Source organism: Neofelis nebulosa, chromosome 10, assembly GCF_028018385.1.
Source record: "Neofelis nebulosa isolate mNeoNeb1 chromosome 10, mNeoNeb1.pri, whole genome shotgun sequence".
NCBI classification, from domain to species: domain Eukaryota; kingdom Metazoa; phylum Chordata; class Mammalia; order Carnivora; family Felidae; genus Neofelis; species Neofelis nebulosa.
In genome coordinates, this window is record NC_080791.1 from 88,910,226 (window position 1) to 88,920,632 (window position 10,407).

The window sequence follows — 10,407 nt, forward strand, 5'->3', positions numbered from 1 at the left end:
AAGTCTCCTGGAGAGGCAGGCTGGCACCATGAACTGGCGCTAAGCCCGGACTAGTCTCCACATGCTCTGTAAGCCATGCCTGGGGCCAAAAGGCAGTGTCAGATGAAGCAAATGGGGACATAGAATCTCACTAACTTCTGTGAACTTAGCAGAGATCTCATTCTTTCATACGTGATACCTGTCTATATTCCAATTCTGCTGTCTCTCCCCTTTGGTGCTTCCTCTCTTTTTAAAGAGAAAGTTCAAATTTCTTAGCCCACGGGACAAAGGCCTTCATGAACCGACCGTGACTCCAGCCACTCCCTTGGTTATGCCCTTCTGTCTGCTGCAACCACATCAATCCACTTGTTTTTTGGACTCTTCCAAAAGGCCTGCTATTTGTCCTTTAGAGTTCAGGTCAAGCATCATTTCTTGGCCTTTGGATGGATTTTCTGGGATCTGCACACCTACAAAGGCCTTGCAGACCTTTCCTCGGAGCACGTATTGCTTTTCTAATCATGACCTTATCTTGTTCACGGTATTGTGAGCGTCCTGAGAGCAGACCATGTTTCTTCATCTCTGGGTCCCCAACAAAGAATGGTTACTCTTCAACTAGTGCTGGAATGAATAAATGATCTGTTGCATCACTCAGAATCACTGAATTCTATTCATTAGAAATTAAAACTAATGAATAAGAAGAGAAGTGGGGGGAAGTTAAGAGATTGTCTCTGAGTTCTATTCCTAAGGAATTCAGAATTTTAGCACTGCTCAGAGAGGAAAGGAAAGATACCCCCCCCCCCCTTGCCCGTATTTGATGAAGGCGGGAAATCTGACAGTTGACTCAGTTGACTAGGAGTATAAAGCCTTGAGAAAGGACAAGCATACTGCTCAGGAAGAGCTTAAAAGAAAAATTATCATTAAACAAACACTGAGGGAGAGGTGCCTTCGGTAAGAAATAATGCCCTAAGAATGCATCAGGCTTCAGAACAAATAAATCTAGATAAAGAAGGGATTGTATCAAAAGGAACACGTTTTGTGAGCTGAAAAGTTAGGAAGGATGATTCATAGTTTTGGGTTACAAAGTACAGTAGATAAATCAGTGACATGGTGGCAAAGAATCTGTAACTTCTTATTATGGCGTGCTGTTCGCTCCGGGGGAAGAAAGGTATTGCGCTCAGTATGATAGGACGTATGCCACATAGCTATTCAGTTGATAAGGTCAAAGAAAGTGTCAGTACGTGGCATTCCTTCCAAGTTGGCCATAACACCTGTCATCAAACAGCACTGGTGTGTTAGATTCCCCCAAAAGGTGGTGTTGACTTGCGGCTGTGCTGGTTTGCCCAAGGATAACTGCAACCTGAATTGTTATACTAGTTCCCGGCTCAGCCCCACCCTGCTCCAAGAGGACTGAAGACGGAAAAGACCCGAAGGGCACAGAACGAAACAACGTCTAACACCCCATGATGTTTTAGCGTTGAAAAGAGGCCCCATTCAAGACCTTGGGCCCTAATGGCCATGAGCTTAGACTCAAGATGGCTTTCTACATTTTCATCACTACCTCTCTGTAGTGAACTGGCAAGAACTTTCCTCGTAGAGTCTTGTTGAGTTTGGGGTTCTTAATGGGCCTGTTTTAGAAATGAGTGAGCATGTTGTCTTTCCTGTGCAAAGATCTCCCTGGGCTAGGATTGGCTTCAATGAAAGGCACTAAATGCACTTGCTCTTGAGGGGAACAGCCAGGACATCAGAATGGGGCGGTCAGGACCTCAGGGTGGCTATGTTTGCAAGACCCCTGGAGACACAGCTTATTTCTTGAAATGGGTCTTGGGAGTGGCTCTCTTTGGCAGGTTTCTTGTGTTCCCTCATTCAGTATCACGTGAACATTTCTTACCCCGAACGACATCCGTACGCTGACAGGTCGGTAGGAGGCGAAGAGATCCCAAGCTGGTCGTTTTATCTTCGTGATTCTAGGCTTTGCCTTCCAGAATCATCCTGATTCACACCACTGCCACACAGTGCTTGTGCTTATCCATGGTAATAGGTGTCCGAAATAACGCGGGAGAACCAAGCAGGTGGTGGAGAGGGCACCGGCTGGTTCTCGTCTTGGTTCCTGCTAACTGCTATTGACTGGCAGATAAACTGTGATTCTCACCTAAGCACAATAACGTCAAGGGAGCTCGGTCCTCAGATCTGCCTATTATCCTGTATCTCTCCTGGTCTCTAGTACCTAGCTTACGGCCAGAATGTCTGAGTTCAAATCCCTTTGCACTACCCGCTGCATGACAGTTTAAGCTGCTCGACCTCTGCGTGCCATTCTCCTCACCCAGCAAATAGGAGGCACAATTACAATACTCACTCATAGGATTCTAAAGAGGATTAAATGCCTTAATACATGGAGAGTGCACGTTAGGTACTATTATTTTTAAGTCCTTCTGGAGCGTGCGGTTCTGATCTTCAACATTTCGGTTACAAAGCGCAGAACGTACAGCGGAGGGGCGCCTGGGTGGTTCAGTCGGTTGAGCGTCTGACTCTTGCTTTCGGCTCGGGTCACGATCCCAGGGTTGTGGGATGGAGCCCTGCACCAGGGCTTAAGATTCTCTCTCTGTCCCTCTGTTCCCCCACCCTGCTTGAGCGCTCTCTCAAGTTAAAAAAAAAAAAAAAAAAAAAAAAAAAAAAAAAAAAAGAACGTGCAGGTGAAAGAAATATGACTGACTGCCCAGCCAGCTTCTCATTTGTAAAGAGGAGAAAACTAAAATCTAGAGAAAAGACAGGTCTTTCCCCAAAGTCAAATGGCTATTAGGGACAGAGTGAAACCTAGCTGTCCATGGATACTGGGCAATGAGAGGAACAAATTTTCGTGGAGTCAATTGGCCACTGCCTAGATGCATTAGTCTTGCCTGCTTAGTTAGGTCTTCTGAATGGCCGTGAAGTGAAGGGCTTTACCGTTGAAGAATATGATGCCAAAATCCAAGTGTGTGAGCTCAGGAGACATAAGGGTTTCAGGGGGCAACATTACAAATACCAAGTGGCCAGAGGTCCCATACTTCGAGGGCCATGGGACTTTGCTTTGGAGGTAATTGATGGCCAGGGAGGGACCGGGAGAGGAGGAGCTGCAAGTGTATTTGCCAGGAAGGGCTAAGAAAAGACCTGCAGTCCATATTCATACGTGGCAGTCGAGCAGTGCAATTGGCTTCACCAGCCAGGTGGTAAAACGGGCGCCTTCAATCTTTGGTCCTGTCTCACATATCTACACTAAATCCCCCCCAGCCCACCCCAAGATCATGACTATCCTTGTCGACCAAAGTAGGCCTTCTGACCCCTCTTTACCGCCTCTTCCCCCATTCGTGGTTCCTTGACGACGCTCAGAGTTCATTTCCGTGTGATCAAACCTGGATATAAAGATTTGAGATGGGGCACAGCATGGAACAGCCATGGCAGGAAGAGAAGAATTTAAAATCACCCTTAGAGTAAAAACAGTCCACAGATCCGAGCGGTGAGCAGAGCAAGCATTATGCCTTTTTTTTTTTTTCTTTTTTTTTTTTTTTTCAAGCAACTGTCAATTTTGCTGGCTGGGTGGTCTCTGAGAGCCAGGGACCCAGGGGCACCCTCAAAACAAGAGAAGAGGTCCTCTCCAAATCTGCAGAGCACATCACTCCTTTATTTTTATGGATCAAGATAGTCTCGAAACGCTCGCAAAGGTTCAGGATCCCTTTTAGGGTGTCTCTTTTAAGTTCTCAGGAACTGGCAATTACCAAATTTTGTCAGTTAATTTACTTCATTTATTCTTTATGCCCCACTGAGCCCCAGCACGTTGGGAAGTAAATGGTATTTTCTTCTAGAATTGAGCCTGCAGACATGTGGCAATAGCCTAGGGTAGCCCTGGTGTTGACGACAGGGGGGCTCTCCCTCTGAGGTCAGGACAACCTCCGGTTGACCTGCCTCCCCCTTTCCTCCAAACTCCAGCTTCCTTGCAGCTGAAGATGAAGTGGGGTAAGAAAATGAATAGCCTGAGAAAGCCTAGCAGGATGTGAGTAAATTAAAGAATTGGGTTTTTTCCCTTGGGTTTTTAGGCAAAGGGGAACCTACCTACTCTAAAAACTTAAATAAAAAGTACCAACATGAATGAATGTAGGGGCAAGCCCAACGCTGAGATACCATTTTTGCTCTAAGGCAAAATATCCACTGAGGGAATTTCCTCCTGTAAAAAGAAGAAGAAAAGAAGGGTTAGAAACCGCTGCTTTCACCATTCTATCTATGCCTAATTTTCCACTCTTCTAAGATAGGGCTGTGGAGGCTAATCAAGGAGAAAAATGATGGGGCACCTGGGTGGCTCAGCTGGTTAAGCATCTGACTTTGGCTCAGGTCATGATCTTGCGGTTCATGAATTTGAGCCCCACGTTGGGCTCTGTGCTGACAGCTCAGAGCCTAGAGCCTGGAGCCTGCTTTGGATTCTGTGTCTCCCTCTCTCTCTGCCCCTCCCCCTCTTGCTCACTCTCTCTCTCTTGCTCTCTCTCTCAAAAATGAACATTTTTGTCATTGTGTTGGGTGGTGAAGAAACTAATGATTTGAGCAGACTGACATGAACCAGGCACTTGAATGTGAGGCAGAGGTCACCCATAAGGATGGGGAGGGAGTATGACCCCTATGTTACTAACGAGTAACAGAGTGATGACCTTGGTTGCTCCGAGGAAGAGGGATCTGGCTTTGGACTCGCCTGCCTCAAGCACTACACAAGCCAACTATCTCGGGTATTTTACCTGCTGACTTTCTTTATCTTAAGGGGTAGAGCTGGCTAAACATCTCAGTAGCCCAATTTCTAGGTCCCTGTGTTTTGAAAGAAGGCAGCCAACATCCTGACCCTACTCAGTTTCCTGATTACCTTGAATCAGGTGGCCAGGAAAGCCCCAGAGATTTCACTGTCTGATTTCTGGGAGTCAATTGCAAGAGAAGGTTAACAGCAGAAAACCCAAAGAAAACACAAAAGCTAGTACCTTCCAGGAGTAGCTTCTTGGTCTCCGGAGTTAGTGTCTACATGTAGCCAGCACCATTTCGAATGATGTCCCTTGGTTTGGGGAAAGGCACGTAGGGCAGCGTAACCTTTGCTTTCCCTCGGAGGTTTGCCTACTTGAGGGAGATGTTGCTTCTTTTCGTGTTGTTGCTTTGAAACACAATCGTCTTTTATTTTGCTCTTGCCACGGAAACTCATAAATAAAGGGAAGCGTGATTTCTTAACGGCCTCCATCTTCAGACGAACTTCTCCGCCCAATTACCTGGGAGAGCACACAACTATTTGGAGTAAAGAAAAGGAGGAGGGAATGTGAATATTGGAAGTACTGGTCAGTAGACGTCTGGGCTTCATGTCTGGAAAATAATGTACCCTTGTGTCGCTTTCGGACATTTGGTGTCCTTTTATTTGCAAAAGATACAGTATATGCATTATGCTTTTAATTTTTTTAGAAAATGGAGTTAAATCCATTTTTTGGTGTGTGTTTTGGCCATCCTTCGCGTAGCTTTTTTGCGGGGGCGGGGGGGTTGTGCACAATTACTTTGACGTGGTGTCACATAGGCTCATTCCAGTGGAATCCACTTAGACAGTCCTAATGCTTTCGGTCCAGCTGTGGACATGTGGTTTGATTTACATTGCGCTTGGATGGACCATGTGTATGCTTCATTCCTGTGGAAGACATAATTTGCAGCAGAAGGCTTGGGATAGCAGCATCCTGCTTTGCAAAATTATTTAAGAAAAAGAAAAAAAAAAAAACTTGGTTAATTCCAAAATCTTCAACTGCCCTTCAGATAGGTACCACTTCAAGAGGTTAACCCAGTGTGATTCTCAACCCTGGGTCTCTAAGAGCCTCCCCTGGCTGGAACATTGATCCCTTCCACGTCTTCCAGGAGATGAAGATTTCAGTCCCAGAGATTCCCAGCATGTCTTGGATGGGGGCCTTGGAATGGATGGATGGATGCATGGATGGACAGATGGATAGATTTTTTTTTTTTTAAAACACAGATGATTTTGTGGCCCAGCCATGGTTGAGAACCACTATGTTAAACAATGTGGTCTTTTAAAGGCAATTTGCTTTAATGATAAATCATACACACAGCTAAGGACATGATGAGAAGGAGATGCTCACCGAAATAACAATCAAATAATGCCCATGGTCACCAGGGGGCTTGCTTCATGGTTATAACCAACCGTGCCCTTATCTCATGGGCTAATTCGGCTTTACATAAAGGTAAGTGCTACAAAACTCTATTACGTTTCATTGTGTTTTGGAGATCAGACACACGGGGCAAACTCACCTTCAGCTGCTAAAAAGTAAATAAAAAGACCACCATTTTCCTGGCTAAACCCGGCCTCATGTGCAAAGCTGACAAGGATTAGTCCATAATTAAGAGTTGTCAATTATCTGGATAGTGGTTGGCTGGTTCCCGATAAATACAGCATCGGTTAGAGATGGACCCAAGCTTTATGGGGTTGCTCGGCACATACAAAAGATACATAAGCTGATAACGGCCACTTACCCCGTGCTAGGTACCCTTCCAATGCTTTTCCTAACATCACCTCCCAACGTCTCTATGAGGTAGGTAGTATTGTTCCCATAATATAAATGGGAAACTAGGTACAGGCAATTGCCCACCACTGAGCTGGGATTTCTGGGATTGGAAAGCAGATCTGCATGGCCCCAAGGCCATGCTGCAACCACTACACCGTCTGGTCTCGTCCCTGCCCTGCGGAGTGGGCCATATTGGAACAACAAAGACCACGGGGCTGACAGCCAGGTAAGCACTTGAGAGAAATATGTCGAACTTACACACAAGGATGTGCTCATACCACCCGTCATAGCAAAAGGAAAAATATTCTTGTAAATACAGCAGTGATGTATTTCCACTGGGCATATATGGTGGAGTACTGCTAAAGCCGGGTGATTTTATTTACCTGGTTCTCTGTATGTTTGAAATATTTCATTGCTAATCATTCTTGGGCAAAGGGAAATGGAAACAAGCCGATAAGCTCATCTGCATTATGAATTATTCAGACAGCTTTGCATAAGTTGGGGCAGATAGTTGCTGGTACAACCTCAAAAAAGAGAGAAGGTGGCGAAAGGAATGTTTGCGAATTAACTACCAAAGGAAAGAGACATGAGACAAATGTGAGAAATAATTAAATCACCTTGCTCTCTGTGCCGCTCCCAAGCCTTCTCCCCACGCAGCTCTTCGAGCTTAACAGCTGAGAGCAATTAGCCAACAATACATTCTAGTAGAAAAGGGATCTTGTTAAGTTTTGAGCTGGACCCCAGTTCTGGGTGTACTGCTTTCACAAATTACCTTAGTGCTTGTGGACTGGAATTGCACTGCTTTAAATCCTCAGAATGATGAGGCCAGCTGTTCCCAGTGGCCGTTCAGCCTTTGGAGTGAACCTCAAAGTCAATCCTTCGCTAGGGGAGGAGTCTTCCAGATTCCAGCAGCTTTTGTTCCAGGCAGAGCACATCTCATTGACCCTTCCCTCCAAGTTCACTGTGACCCTGGAGGTTGTGCTTTGATTTTTGACTCGGTCTGTGAAAATCATAAATGAAGTTTCGTTGTCTCGTCTCCTACGCCAGAGCAGCTGGCACATCTCAGCAAATGTTGTTGCACGGGCGGTACACAAGGAGTAGCCACTTGCTGTGGTCACATTCTTCTTTGAATTCCACCTGGGGTTACATAGATGCGGATGCTTCTTCAGCAACGGATTCGAATCCTCTGGTTTTCCAGCTGGTTGGCCATTTTGCCGTGACACTCTTCATGGATAGCAAATGCCAAGCACATTTCATGCGCCATCATCAAGTGTCAGAAGACACAGAAGTTTAGTATTTAATTTTCCACCAAACATACCCTTTTAGTTGAGTTAAAAATATACGGGTTTTTGTTGCCTAAAGGATTTATTGCAAAATTGTCAAACAAATAGTCATAGAGTTAAACTGCATGATTAATGACAAAAGCACTGCACAAGGCTATTCTGACTACTCCCTAGAAATTCGCTAGTAGAATTGGGCAGTCGCTATTTCTTGCACATAATTCATAAACACCTAACCTATGATTTCCATTCTCCTCTGACTCCTGTGAATGGTGGCCTGGCATTTTCATCCATCTCATAGACTGTGGCAAGTCCCGTTGCTACATCAAGTGGCTCACAGGGATGGCAGCCGCATCAAATGGGTGTCCCAACATCACTGGAGACCAGAAGGAATCAAATCGTCCCTAAGCCCCTCTAGCTGAGCTCTTGAATAAGCCATGTTAATTATGTGAGTAGAAACCTGATTCCACTTGCATGAAACTCTGCAACAGGTGAAACTAACCTATGGTGGAAAAAAATCCGTACATGTGTTGCCTCTGGAGAGTGAGGGCAGAAGTGACTGGGAAAGGGCAGGAGGGAACTTTCCCAGGTGATGGTCATGTACTAGAGCTTGGGAGGGTTGGATTACACAGCTGCATGCATTTGTCAAACCTCAGTGGATGTGCAAGATTTGCACATTCCATTGTACACAAATTATGTCAAAACAGAAGTTAAAGTGCATGATGAAGTGTTGGGGGTGATATGTATTGACCCCTACAAGTTTACAAAAAAAGCAGATAGATGAATGGAAAGAAGAATAGATATATATGTGATAAAAGAAGCATAATGAAAATGTTAATGGTTGAACGTAGGTGGTGGATATAGACTGCTCACTATGAAATTATTTCAACTTCTTGTTTGTTTGAAAATGTTCATAATAAGGGGCACCTGGGTGGCTCAGTCGGTTAAGCATCTGACTCTTGATCTCATTCCAGGTCTTTATCTCAGGGTCATGAGTTCAAGCCCTGCATTGGGCTCCGCACTGGGCACGAAGCCTACTTTAAAAAAGGAAAGACAAGAAAATTTCCATAATAAAATGTTTGGGGGATGAAGCAGCTTTCGTGTATATAATGGTCCAGAGAGTAGAAAGGACCACCCTTGTCTGTTCAGCCCCATCTATACCCACAGATAACAATTCTCGTTGGTATATTTTACATACACACGCATATCTACAACATATTTAAAGGATATACACCAAAAAGTCTTTTATTGAAAAGACTGTCCTTTCCCCATTGAATAGTCTGAGCACTCTTGTCAAAAATCTTTTGACCTTATATGTGAGTGTTTCTGGACTCCCCGTTCTAGTCCACTGACTATATATCTGTCTTTATGCCCACCCTACACTGTTTTGTTTATTATAGCTTTGTAATCAGTTTTGAAATTAGGAAGTGTGAGACTTGTAGCATGGTCCTTCTTTTTCAAGATGGTTTTGACTCTTTGGGGTTCCTTCAGATTTTATATGAATTTTATGGATTTTTCTATTTCTGGAAAACACATCGTTGGGATATCCAGAGGGATTCAATGGAACATTGAATCTATAGATCACCATGAATGGTATTAACAACAATGTGTCTTTTTTTTTTTTTTTTTTAATGTTCATTTATTTTTGAGAGAGACAGAGACAGAATGCGAGTAGGTTAGGGGCAGAGAGAGTGGGAGACACAGAATCCGAAGCAGGCTCCAGGCTATGAGCTGTCAGTACAGAGCCCGACGTGGGGCTCAAACTCACAAGCTGTGAGATCACAACCTGATCCGAAGTTGGACGCTCAACTGACTGAGCCACTTAGGCACCCCAACAACATTCTGTCTTCTAATCCATAAACAATGGATGTCTTTCCACTTATTAGTGCCTTGTCTAATTTCTTTCAGCAACATTTTATCGTTTTTGGTGTATAAGTCTTTTGCCTCCCAGGTTAAGTTTATTACTAAGTATTTTACTCTTTTTGATACTATTGTGAGTGGAATTATTTTCCTAATTTCCTTTGAAATTGTTCGTTGTCAGTGTATAGAAATGCAACTGATTTCTGTGTGTTGATTTGTATCCTGCAACTTTGCTGAATTTGTTTGTAGGTTCCAACAGTTGTGTGGGTATGTGTGTGTAATGTTTAGGGTTTCTACATGAAAGGTCATATCGTCTGCAAATAAAGATGATTTTACTTCTTCCTTTCCAATTTGGATGCCTTTTATTTCTTTTTCTTGTCTAATGGCTCTGGCTAGGCCTTCTCCTATCGTGTTGACTAGTAGTGACAAAAGTGAGCATCCCTGTCTCATTGCTGACCTTGGAGAAGAACCTTTCAGTCTTTCGCCACGGCATATGATACTACCTGTGGGATTTTCATATATGCCCCTTAGTATGTTGAGGTCATTCCCTTCTATTCCTACTTTGTTGAGAGCTTTTTCATTACCATGAAATGGTGTTAAATTTTGTCAGAGGCTTTTTCTGTATTATTTGCGAAGATCCCATGGGTTTTTCACCCTGCCTTCTGTTAATGTAGTGGAATATGCTGATTGTTTTTCATATATCATATATCGAACCATCCTTGCACTTCAGAAAT